This window comes from Bos taurus, chromosome 7, assembly GCF_002263795.3.
Source record: "Bos taurus isolate L1 Dominette 01449 registration number 42190680 breed Hereford chromosome 7, ARS-UCD2.0, whole genome shotgun sequence".
NCBI classification, from domain to species: Eukaryota; Metazoa; Chordata; class Mammalia; order Artiodactyla; family Bovidae; genus Bos; species Bos taurus.
The window spans coordinates 23104044-23117318 of record NC_037334.1 but is presented as its reverse complement, the minus strand read 5'-3'; the positions used below and the strand labels follow the sequence as shown (position 1 = coordinate 23117318).

General features: G+C 41.0%; 1 protein-coding gene across 1 annotated transcript in view; it reads left to right on the top strand.

Annotated features, from left to right (window-relative positions):
• Positions 1–13275, top strand: part of CDC42SE2 (CDC42 small effector 2) — a 119510-nt gene that overhangs the window by 75458 nt on the left and 30777 nt on the right. The window lies entirely within an intron of this gene.

Sequence of the window (13275 nt, the reverse complement as noted above, 5' to 3'; positions counted from 1 at the left end):
CACTGTTTCCACTGTTTCCCCATCTATTTCCCATGAAGTGATGGGACCGGATGCCGTGATCTTCGTTTTCTGAATGTTGAGCTTTAAGCCAACTTTTTCACTCTCCTCTTTCACCTTCATCAAGAGGCTTTTTAGTTCCTCTTCACTTTCTGCCATAAGAGTGGTGTCATCTGCATATCTGAGGTTATTGATATTTCTCCCGGCAATCTTGATTCCAGCTTGTGTTTCTTCCAGTCCAGTGTTTCTCATGATGTACTCTGCATATAAGTTAAAGAAACAGGGTGATAATATACAGCCTTGATGTACTCCTTTTCCTATTTGGAACCAGTCTGTTGTTCCGTGTCTGGTTCTAACTGTTGCTTCCTGACCTGCATACAGATTTCTCAAGAGGCAGGTCAGGTGGTCTGGTATCCCATCTCTTTCAGAATTTCCCACAGTCGATTGTGATCTACACAGTCAAAGGCTTTGGCATAGTCAGTAAAGCAGAAATAGGTGTTTTTCTGGAACTCTCTTGCTTTTTCCATGATCCAGTGGATGTTGGCAGTTTGATCTCTGGTTCCTCTGCCTTTTCTAAAACCAACTTGAACATCAAGAAGTTCACGGTTCACGTATTGCTGAAGCCTGGCTTGGAGAATTTTGAGCATTACTTTACTAGCGTGTGAGTTGAGTGCAATTGTGCAGTAGTTTGAGCATTCTTTGGCATTGCCTTTCTTTGGGATTGGAATGAAAACGGACCTTTTCCAGTCCTGTGGCCACTGCTTAGTTTTCCAAATTTGCTTGCGTATTGAGTGCAGCACTTTCACAGCATCATCTTTCAGGATTTGGAATAGCTTAACTGGAATTCCATCACCACAGTTAAGGTAATAAACTTCTGAGTTATCCTCCGAAACAATAAATATTGATTTACAACCTCCCCCCTTTCTACTCACATTACATGCTTTCCCTATATAGTGTTTTCCCACACGGTACTGATGTTTTGGAATGGTTTTTATCTCTGAAATGTGTTACTTTATTTGGACACCTATGCTAGTCATCATATTAACACCAATATTTCTCCAGCAAGCCAGGTTCTGGTGAAATAACAGGGAGCGAAACAGACATTATGACTTAATTCACTGTCATTCTAGTGGAGGAGTCTGTGATGTCAGATAATGGTAAATATTCTGTGGAAAAAGAAAGCAGAAGAAAAGATAGAGAAGGGGAAGTGGGGGACGGATTAAGAGTGTACAGGAAAGACCTCTTTGATGAAATGATATTTAAGCTAAGATTTAAGGCACACAGTTAGGTAGGGAAGAGCGCTTCAGTCTGAGGGACTGAGAGTGCAAGAGTTCTGGAAGCGCAGGGTTGTATGTATGAGAGGAATATCAAAGAGGGCGGAGTGGCTGTGAGCCAAGGCTGCAGTAGTGGGAAATGAGGTCAGAGATAGTGAAGGGCCAGGTCATGTATGGCCTTCCAGGCCATGGAAAGACTGGTTTTTACACTTGGGAAATGGGAAATCATTGGATGGCTTTGTTCTTTAAGTGAAGTGCGTGTCCCTTCTCAGTGGTTTGAGTGTTACTGTGTGCCCAGACGGAGAAGCAGCGCTGCCTGACGAGACTGCGTCCTGCAGCCGCGCGGTACCGTGTCCTTCCTGCGCTGCCAGCTGGGGGGTCCTCTTCTGCCATCTGCAGTCGTGTGCCTAGCACGTCTGAAGTAAGATTGCTTATTTCCTGCAGTAACTTTTCTTACTTCCACTTTTTTTGTTGTTTTGATGTGCAGTTCTAATCCATAATAGTAGGGGTTGTGTATGTCAGTGATGAAGTGGTTACTGTCATTTAAAAAAAAATGAAGGGCACTGTTCTCCGTGTATTAGAGAGTCTGAGGTTTCTTCAAGGGAAATAGGTGAAGAGTTGGAGGGAGATGGGGTGGTCAGTAGACAGAGGCTGCTTGCAGACCTTAGACCTCAGACCGAGAGGAAGAGCCAGCAATAGTTCAATGAAAGGTGGCTAGAGGAAGCTCTCGGTAAGGGCATTCTGGAATTTCACAGGATTTATGCCAGGCAAGAGTGTTTGCTCGTGTGTGATGCATCTCCATCAGTACTGTGTGTTGATGACCCCAGATGGCATGATTCATGTAGAACTTCCTTTTTCAGGAATCACATTCCCAAATACCCTAAATGAAGTGTGAATTTGACTGATACAGTGTCATTTTTCCCATTTCTGAAAATGCAAATATGCATGCTCTTAATTTAACTAAAAAATCATGTAACTATAGTCCTCTCAAACCATTTAACAGATGAAGTTATGTAAATGAAAATTAAAAATCACCCTTATCAGTAGACAAATGAAAAATATTCCTACTTTGTAGAAAGGCAGTGCAGAGGACTGATTCAAATGTCTTAACCATATGCTAAACCTGGAAATGAGGCAGGATTATCTCACTCACTGGAACTGCCTGTCCTGTCTCGGGAGCAGCTTCTGGATTTCCTCCTAGAGACAGTAAGCTGCTCTCAGATGCGGTGGGTGGTACTCCCTGTGTGCTCTCACACCTGTGGGGAAAGGGTGGACTTGTGTACATGAACTCTGAAGACAGACTAGAAAGGCTCTTGGCATGAGGTGCCCCTGTCCTGGCCTGTGCCTACAGCACGGTCAGGAAGTGCTTGGTTCGTGTCCCTAGCATTCCATGTGGATGCCAGCTGGAGAAGCGCAGGAGTGCTGGCGGGTGAGAGGCGGGAGGAACATGGCAGCAGAAAGCCGTTTTTCTTAGAAACTAGAAGGCCTTTATATTTGTTGATGTCGGAAAGAAAATTGTTTTCTTTAATGCTTTTATTAAGTTGATCTTGATTTAATTTCAGTTGGAGTTTTTTGATATATACATGAAAGTAAAGCAAGCTATTCCTTAGCAAGCCATGAGGTTGCTGCCATTTATCATTTCTTAAAAAGTGACATCAGCAAAAATAATAATTCAAAAGTAGACAGTAGTATACTCAACCTCATGCGCTCAGCTCCAGCAGCATCAATTCTTATCTGATCAGTGCATCTACTTTGCCTTTTTTATATTTTGAAGTCAAATTCCAAGCATTATTTCATCTTATCTATAAATATCTATAGTTTTTTCTCGGAGATAATGACTTTTATTTCACATAACCACAGCACCATTATCACACCAAAAAATACTTTAAAATTTTCTTTTACTTATAAATGTACTATATAATAAATAATTCAAAAACAATTGTATTATGAATCAACCCAAGTCAAAAAGTGGAGCATTGCCAACACCCCCAGAAGCCCCCCAGCATTCTCATTTACATCTCTTCTCCAACGCCAGGAGAGCTGCTGCCCTGCTGCTTAGGGTAATCATTTCCTTACTGTGTTTTATGGTTTTACTATTTGTGTGTGCCCTGAACACTATAGTTGGTTTACTGTTTTAACTTTAAATGAGTGGTGTTGCACTGGATATAATTTTTTTTTAATATAATGATATAATTATAACAATATAATATAATGTTTTCTTTAATTCAATATTAAATTTAAAAGACTAATCTGTATTGAAGCCGTTGCTGCTGCTGCTGCTAAGTCACTTCAGTCGTGTCCGACTCTGTGCGACCCCATAGACGACGGCCCACCAGGCTCCCCCGTCCCTGGGATTCTCCAGGCAAGAACACTGGAGTGGGTTGCCATTTCCTTCTCTAATGCGTGAAAGTGAAAAGTGAAAGTGAAGTCGCTCACGTTAGCTGAACTTAATTCCCTCTTCTCTAGAGTGTTCTGTTGTATGACTACACCATGTACATCCATATAGTCCTTTAGAAATTCTGAATTGTTACCAATACGGGGCTGTTATGAATGATGCTCTTTTGGGTCTTTGTGAATGTGTTGCCTGGTGAACACATGCTATAAGTTTCTCTAGAGTTTAAGGGGTGAAATTACTGTTTGTAAAGTCTTAAGGACACTAGCTTTTACCATGCAAGACACAATTGTTTTAAATGTTATTGTTGTTAATTCAGGTTGCTAAGTCATGTCCAGCTCTTTGTGACACCATGGACTGCAGCACGCCAGCCATCCCTGTCCTTCACTATCTCCCAGAGTTTGCTCAAATTCATGTCCATTGAGTCAGTGATGCCATCCAACTGTCTCATCCTCTGTCCCCCACTTCTCCTGCCGTCAGTCGTCCCATATCAGGATCTTTTCCAATGAGTTGGCTCTTTGCATCAGTTAGTCAAAGGATTGGAGCGTCAGCTTTAGCATCAGTCCTTCCAATGAATATTCAGGGTTGATTTCCTTTAGGATTGACTGGTTTGATCTCCTTGCAGTCCAAGGAACTCTCGAGTGTTCTCCAGCACAATTGAAAAGCATCAATTCTTTGATGCTCAGCCTTCTTTATGGTCCAACTCACACATCTGTACGTGACTACTGGAAAAACCAAAGCTTGGACTATGCAGACCTTTGTCACCAAAGTGATTTTTTAATATGCTATCTAGGTTTGTCATAGCTTTCCTTCTAAGGAGCAAGCATCTTTTAATTTTGTGGCTGCAGTCACCTTCCTCAGTGGTTTTGGAGCCCAAGAAAACAAAGTCTGCCACTGTTTCTACTTTTTCTCTATTTGTGTTAAAATGATGGGACCAGATATCATGGTCTTTGTTTTTTGAATGTGGAGTTTTAAGCCAACTTTTTCACTCTCCTCTTTCACCCTCATCAAGAGGCTCTTTAGTTCCTCTTCACTTTTCTGCCATTAGAGTGGTATCATCTGTATTTCTGAGGTTGTTGATATTTCTCCTGGTAATCTTAATTTCAGTGTATGATTCATCCAGCCTGGCATTTTGTATGATGTACCCTGCATGTAAGTTAAATAAGCAGGGTGTGACATATGACCTTGACATATTCCTTTCCCCGTTTTGAAACTAGTCTGTTATTCTGTGTCTGATTCTAACTTACTTCTTGTCCTGCATACAGATTTCTCAGGAGACAGGTAAGGTGGTCTTATATTCCCATCTCTTTAAGGGTTTTCCAGTTTGTTGTGATCCACTCAATCAAAGGCTTTAGTGTGGTCAGTGAAGCAGAAGTAGGTGTTTTTCGGGAATGCCTTTGCTTTCTCTATGACACTCAGCAGATGTTGGCAATTTGATTTCTGGTTCCTCTGCCTTTTCTAAACGCAGCTTGAATATCTGAAAGTTCTTGATTCATGTATTGTTGAAGCCTAGCTTGAAGGATTTTGAGCATTACCTTGCTAACATGTGAAATGATGGCAATTGTACAGTAGTTTGAATATTCTTTGGCATTCCCTTTCTTTGGAACTTGGATGAAAACAACCCTTTTCCAGTCCTGTGGAAAACGCCAATGCTGACTTTTCCAAATTTGCTGGCATATTGAGTGCAGCACTTTAACAGCATCATCTTTTAGAATTTGAGATAGCTCAGCTGGAATTCCATCACCGCTGCTAGCTTTGTGTATAGTGATGCTTCCTAAGGCCCACTAAACTTGACACTCCAGCATGTCTGGCTCTGGGTGAGTGGCCACACCATCATCGTTACCCAGGTCATTAAGGACTCTTTGTATTCTTGCCACCTCTTCTTAATCTCCTTGCTTCTGTTTTAAATGTGGTTTTACCAAATTTCGTTCCTGCCAGCAGTTGGAGTGTACCAACCATTGTTCCATAAACTCATCAAATGCATGGTATTTTCAGACTTTCAGTTTTTATCAGTCTGAGAGGAAATGTTTAATCTTTCATTTTAATTTAATGAGAATGAAAAGTAACCTGATTTTTTTTTTTTTAATTTCCAGTCGTGAGTTTCAGGATTATACACAAATCAGAGATTCCTTGAAATAAAATTCTCCAATCCAGTTCTTCCACACTGTCCCCTCTGCATATTGGTTTTATACCATGAGTTCTTTGAGAGTACAGAGAAAGACACATTTAGGTGACTTGAAGAGAGTAAGTCAAGATGTTATGCCCTAGGAGCTTTCATTCTCGTGTTTAGTTTCAAGTATGATTAGGCATTAGTCCGAGTGCATTCTATTTACTCTGTTTCTAGTAACTATTATAGAAGTGCACTGAGAAACTACCAGGCGTGTCTGTCATCCTATGCACTAAATATTACTGAAATTTAATTCTAAAAAAAGATGCAAAGTAAAAATAGAAGATTAAGTCTTTTCCTCTAACATTACAACACTCCCAGGTGAGCATATTCACATATGAGACCATTGAATACAGAACAGTTCAGAACATGGAGCTCTGGAGTTGAGAAACAGGATTATTTTACCTTTATTGTGATAAAAATAATTATCACTGGGGGGAAAAATAGGAAAGAAACTCAAAGATTTTTTTCGGGGAGTAGGAAGAGAAAAAAATATTGTGGTCAAATAGTTTAAAAAAAATATATATATATATGTATGGTGGATAAGTCCTAACAATTTTTTTCTCTATGCTCATTACAAAATACTGTCTATATCTTCATAAAGAAAATGTTCCTCATCTATGAGGTCATGTTAAGTAGCTATTGTGAGCTCCTACGGAGAAGGCGATGGCACCCCACTCCAGTACTCTCGCCTGGAAAATCCCATGGACGGAGTAGCCTGGTAGGCTGCAGCCCATGGGGTTGAGAAGAGTCGGACATGACTGAGTGACTTCACTTTCACTTTTCACTTTCATTGATTGGAGAAGGAAATGGCAACCCACTCCAGTGTTCTTGCCTGGACAGGAGAGCCTGGTGGGCTGCCGTCTGTGGGGTCGCACAGAGTCAGACACGACTGAAGCGACTTAGTAGCAGCAGCAGCAGCAGTGAGCTCCTATGAACTGTCAGCTTATGTGAATGCTGAAACATTTCTTAAAAGATATTTTGCAAATCATCTCACCATCTGAGAGATGGTTGTGTTTTTGTAGGAAACAGTTTCTTTGGTACATGTTCTGTCATTTGTATAAATGCTGTGAAAGTCTGCGTGTCTTCATAAGGCATTGAATTTTTAAAATGGCTAAAATTAAGGTTCTTCTGAAACATCAATAGCATGAACCTTTGCATTGTTTTGTTTTTACTGATTATTAGGTTTTATAAACCTAGAAACAGCAAAGATAAAGAGGATTAAGCCTTTATTTGTCCAGAGTTAGTGGTTTGGGTCCTGATTCTCACATGGCCTTGGTATATACAAATGGGATAGAAAGTTAAGGACCTCAATTGTATTATTTTTAAAATCAGAAGAAAAAGAAAAGTCAGTATCAGAGAGGTAAAGTCTAGGTAATAAACTGTTCATAGTTGTAGAAGAGTAAAATGTTTATGCTAACTTTATATAATTTGTGATTAAAGAGGAATTAGAGTTTAAGTAATTTCTGGGACCTAATATTGTACTATAGTAATATTTTAGTAATTATCTGGGACATATTTATAAGTACCATATAAGACCTTTTTAAAAGCACTTAATCTGTTCATCTGTGACATAAACACATAAAAGCCATTCTGTTTTTCATCTTTCTCTGCTTTAAACATGTTTATGACGGGTAGAAAATACTCCAGATCAGTTTGTTAGCTCTTGTATGCAAGACAGATTCTAAGATCTCACCAAATAGCTCCTTTCAGTACTGAGTAAAGTTTGGTCTCTTATCACCTTTGTACATAGTAAAAATTCTTCTAATTTTTTAGATATTTCCAGTGCTCATGTTCCACTTAGTTTTGTGGATTCACCATTCTTTTCGTTGTTTGAAGAGCTGTTTCAATGCTTATGTCCCTCTGTTTTAACTGGTGGGACAGCATTTGTTTTATTTTTGTGTGTTACTTGTTTTCTTTGGTGAGTTGAGGATAATTTTCATACAATCATAAAATTATATAATCTTAAAGGCATAGAGGCAAGTGTCTAGTCAAATGCGTTACACACAGATTTGGAAACTACTAAGAATAGTGAACTAGTAGACTGAATTAAGGCTAGTGAATTAATGGGCAGAACCCTACCATTTTCAGACTAGTTTTTCACTAGTACGTGTTTCGATAAATTAAATGGAAGTTATACACAACATTGGATATTTACTGTTCGACCTTGAGCAAATTAATTAAACCTCAGCAAATAGAAATATTGACACATACCTAATAGACTTCAGTATATTAAAGTAGATGTTGTATTTGTGACCCCATGGACTGTAGCCCACAAGGCTCCTCTTGTCCACGGGATTCTGTAGGCAGAAATACTGGAGTAGGTAGCCAAACCCTTCTCCAGAGAATCTTGCCTACCCAGGGATCCTTATCTCCTCCAGCCCCCGCATTGGCAGGCAGGTTAAGTACTCAGCATAGTGCCTGGCTTGCAGTTAAGTGCTCTCTTGTTTTTCTTAGCCTTTCTTTATTTGGCCGAGTCAGGTCTTAGTTGAGGCAGGCAGGCTCTCTGTTGTGGTGTGCAGGCGCTAAGAACTGGGCTTCAGTAGCTGGGCTGCATTGCGCTTAGTTGCCCCGTGGCATATGGGCTCTTAGCTCCCTGACCCCAGGGATCAGAACCGCACCCCTGCACTGGAAGGCGGATTCTTAACCCCAGACCATCAGGGAAGCCCCATTAGTGCTCTTTTTATGGACGCTGAGTTGATGAATTGTAGTTTGCTCTCATTTTAAATAATGGTTGGTTTTGTTTTGTTGTTTTGTTTAAATCTCCATTGGTTATTTTCAAGCACATTCTATCTGAAATGAGTGGAACCTTCAAAGCTTGAAAAATGGGCCTCTTTCTAGAAGTATTTTGGTTCGGTTTGGTTTTGTTACCAGGAAGGGAGATCCAGGTATGTAACAGAGAGAGGATATTGGACCAAACACATCCACATTCAGTCTTCTCCCTCCTGAAACTACACTTTGTATGACATTAAAGGAGTCTGAGGGCTTCCCTGGTGACTCATTGGTAAAGCACCTGCCTGCCAACACAGGAGACGCAGGTCTGCTCCCTGAGTTGGGAAAACCCTCTGGAGAAGGAAATGGCAACCTACTCCAGTATTCTTACCTAGGGAATTCCGCGGACAGAGGAGCGTGACGGTCTACAGTCCACGGGGTCACAAAAAGTTGGACTTGATTTAGCGACTAAACAGTAGCAACAACAGAGGCGTCTAAAATACAAAATGGTATTCTTTTCCACAAGGAAAAGAACTCACAGAAAGCAGTAAGTATGAATGAAAGGTAATAAAACAGATGATAGACTGGGAATTTACCGAACGTAGCCACACCCAGTTGTCTGCAGAGAGGGATACCGACCAGAAGCACACCGGAGGCTTTCACTTGTTCCTGCAAGGCCTGCAGCTAGGTTTGAGCGGCCCAGGCTGGCCTGAAGCAGGTTCTTCCCTAGAGAACTGACTCTACAGAAAAAACCCAGTGATGTGTGGTTGTGGACTCCCCGAGGGAAAAATCCATTCACCATTATTTCATCTGTTGTTGATCACAACAGTCAGCATGCCTAGAGCCATGTGTACTAACCCTCGTGTGCACAGTCAGATAATCCTCAGGCTTGAGGAAAGCTAAAGGAAATTCACTGAAAGAACTGAGGAAATTGATGATACAGGAAATAAAGAACTACAATGAAACTGTCAATATTCCTCAGATGATTGAGATGTTAGGCCCTTGAAGCAAGAACAGTGTGCCTCCAAAGAAAGGGGCGGGGGCGAGAGAAAGAACAAATTCAGAGGAACACATAGTGTTTGGAAATGATTGATATAGCTGAAGTAAGCCTAGGAGAAGGACTAGAAGATAAATCTTTTTTTAAAAAGTAAAAAGTAGAAACAAAATTTAAAAAAAGAAATAGATGGAAAGTACAAGGGAAAGGTTAAGAAAATTAGATGATCAATCCTGAAAGTTCAGATCTGCCACAGAATTTAACAAAGTAGAAAATAGTCATTGAGGAGAATAAATTATCAAAGTAATAATACAGGAACATTACCCTGAAGTTTAAAAAAAAAAAAAGCAGATGTTTTGGGCCTTTTTAAAGGTCATTTGAGTGAAAGATACTCATTCCATTTAGTGAAATTTCAGACTATATGGGTAAGTCATTTAGCGTTTTAACCAGTTATACTGCAAGAAATTTGTGGATGGTGTTGAAACAATATGTTGGTTTCATAGGAAGTTAAGCAAATAAGAAATTCAACACAAAACACAGTACAAGAAAAGTAATTATAGAACATTGCTTGACTTAATTGTGAACAATATTTACAAAAAGTTAATACAAGCATTTTATCTTCTTTTTCTATTTTACATATATGTTTGGGGGGGATTACATGACTATTTTTGAAACACGAAGGTGTTTATTTTTGAGTAACTGTGTATGTGGTGGTGGAAAGAAAAGAACAATGGACAAGGGAGACTCCCAGACCTGCCTCCGTTAGCTGTGGGTCCTTGGCAAGTGATATGCCCTCTCGGTACAGTATTGTCCTGCGGCTTGCAGTAACAGATTATCACAGGCTTAGTGGCGTAAACAACACGAATTTATTATCTTTACTTCCAGAGGTAAGAAGTCCAGTTTAGGTTTCACTGCTGTAATATCAGTGTATTACTCCACATTTTCTTTGTTCAGTATACAGTCATTTCCTGAAGTTATCTCTTCTTGTTTAGTTGCTGAGTCATTTCTGACTCTTTTGCGACCCCCTGGACTATACCCCCAGGCTCCTCTGTCCATGGGGTTTCCCAGTCAAGAATACTGGGAGTGGGTTGCCATTTCCTCAAACTTGTGTCCCCTGCCTTGGCAGGTGGGTTCTTCACCACTGAGCCACCAGGGAAGCCCTACTACACATGAAACTGTAACTCAGATTGGGACTTGAACCAGGTCTCCAGCCTGGCCAAAACCCACGGTCTTCGACTGAGATCACACACCTGATTTCAGGACTTAATGAAGCTGAGGTTCTTGGTTGTCTCAGCACAGAAATAATTCAGTAAGAAACAGAGTGATAGGTGAAAAATGGATTTATTTAGTGAGAAACATATTCCACCAACAGAGTGTGGGCCATCTCGGAAGGTGAGAACAGCCCCGACATACCGCGTGGTTAGTTATTATGGGTTGGGGTGGGAGGATTATTCCCACTATTTCAGGGAGACTGGTAGCGGGGATTTCCAGGAATTGGACCACTGCCCACTTTGATTAGCCTTGGAACTAGGGCGTAGGGCGTCATTTAGCTTGCTGATGCGTTACAGTGAGCATACACTGAGGCTTAAGGTCGAGTGAAAGTTGACTCTTCGGCCATTTTGCACCTGTTTGGTTCTAATCAGTTCATGTCGTGTCCTCAGGCTTATCATTCTTCTGATGTGTGTGCCCTGCCCCTTCCCTCCTATTGCGAGCACGTGTGTGTGCTCACATACACACCCCCACCATATACATATGCACACATGTACAGGAACAGCTTCAGGTGGACGTATGGTAGCAGAAACTAGTGTAAAGACTAGCACTCTTGAGATTGAGAAATATATCACTGGTACTTAGAAAAGCTATTTCAGGCTTGTTTTCAAGCCTGTTTTGTGTTTCCGTTTTCATACTTGCAGTGTGTGGCTTAAACCAGACACTCACTGAAGAGCAAAGGAGATCACGGTGTTCACGTGAGGTTTCTCACTGAGAGAGGAGAACAGCTAATTCCTTCAGTTTTGCATTTAGCAGTTCTGCCCTTGAAAAGATCTCTGTAAACTTGCTTTGAGATTCCCTATAAAAAAACAAATTTGGGGGCCTCCTGTGAACTTCTCATCTGTTACCAGCTTTGAAACTTATACTAGGTGGGAAAAGGCTGTTTCTCTGCTAAACTCTAAAGGGCCAGGTGAAGACAGCACTGCGCTTAGGAGTGAATTTCACGTGTGTCACCAGCAGCCCACCTGTGTTAAGTATTTCCAGTATGAAATCCCTTGCCTTTCTGTACCTCGACTTAGGTCTCAGTCCCTGTTCATAACGCTAGCTGGGTGTTTGGATTTCTCTGTGGTGATTGATGACATGGCTCTCATTTTCTGTAGAATTGGCTCTTACATAAGCCTCTTCACCTGAGGACCACTGCCGGCGTTCCAGCGAGTGCACGCACTGTGGAAACCAGAGAAGTAGAATTGTCATTTATTATTCCCAGAGTGTATCTCCATACAGTACAAGTCGGCATTCTGAAAAGGTTGATTATTTTCTGAAATTTTGGCAGATTTTTTTCCTTCAATCCTTGCAGTCTACTCCTTGCTTCTCTCCATTTTTCTTACTTATCAAGGATCAATACTAATTCTTACATAGTAATTAGAGATTTTTGGTTATTATCTTAGAAACCAAACTCCCATAGGTGGTATTATCAGTGCATAGACTACCCACAGGAAAGCTGGATCTGGCTACTTAAACATTTGTTTAAGAAAAGGAAACATTTGTTTAATAAGCATCCCCAAGACCTGGGGCTTCTCAACTCTCTTTCTTGATTCTGTGCACATTGGCGTCTTACTTTCTGACGAGAGGTGGGTGTTCTTTTCTCCATGGTTGCCCTCAGCTCCAGCTTCATCATCTCATTTTAACCACCATGAGGAGGAAAGGGCATCTCCCTGCTGTATAGTCCTTCCCGGGGAAGGATTCTGCCCAGGCTGTGTCCTGTGCACACACCATGGTCATGGTTGTGGACTACTCTGGTTGACACCCTATCAGAATCATACGGTTGGAGTCAGGAAGAGGTGATTTCTCCAAAGGAAAGGAAGAGGGTTGTTGCTTCTAGAACAAAGTATGCAGAAAGAAATGGTGTATGTCCACAATAAAGACTGATGCCTATTTAGCAGGATAGAAATAAAATGTCACTTCGTTGGTCTGAATATCTATTAACTAGTCTGGTAAATAGAGTATATAGGGGACTGCAGTGCAAAAGTAGGAAGTCAAACACCTGGAGCAACAGGCAGTTTGGCCCTGGAGTACAGAATGAAGCAGGGCAAAGGCTAATAGAGTTTTGCCAAGAGAACGCACTGGTCATAGCAACACCCTCTTCCAACAACACAGGAGAAGACTCTACACATGGACATCACCAGATGGTCGACACCGAAATCAGATTGATAATATTCTTTGCAGCCAAAGATGGAGAACCTCTATACAGTCAGCAAAAACAAGACCGGGAACTGACTGTGGCTCGGATCATGAACTCCTTATTGCCAAATTCAGACTTAAATTGAAGAAAGTGGAGAAAATCACTAGACCATTCAGGTATGACCTAAATCAAATCCCTTATGACTATACAGTGGCAGTGAGAAATAGATTTAAGGGACTAGATCTGATAGATTGCCTGATGAACTATGGACAGAGGTTTGTGACATTGTACAGGAGACAGGAATCAAGACCATCCCCAAGAAAAAGAAATGCAGAAAAGCAAAATGGC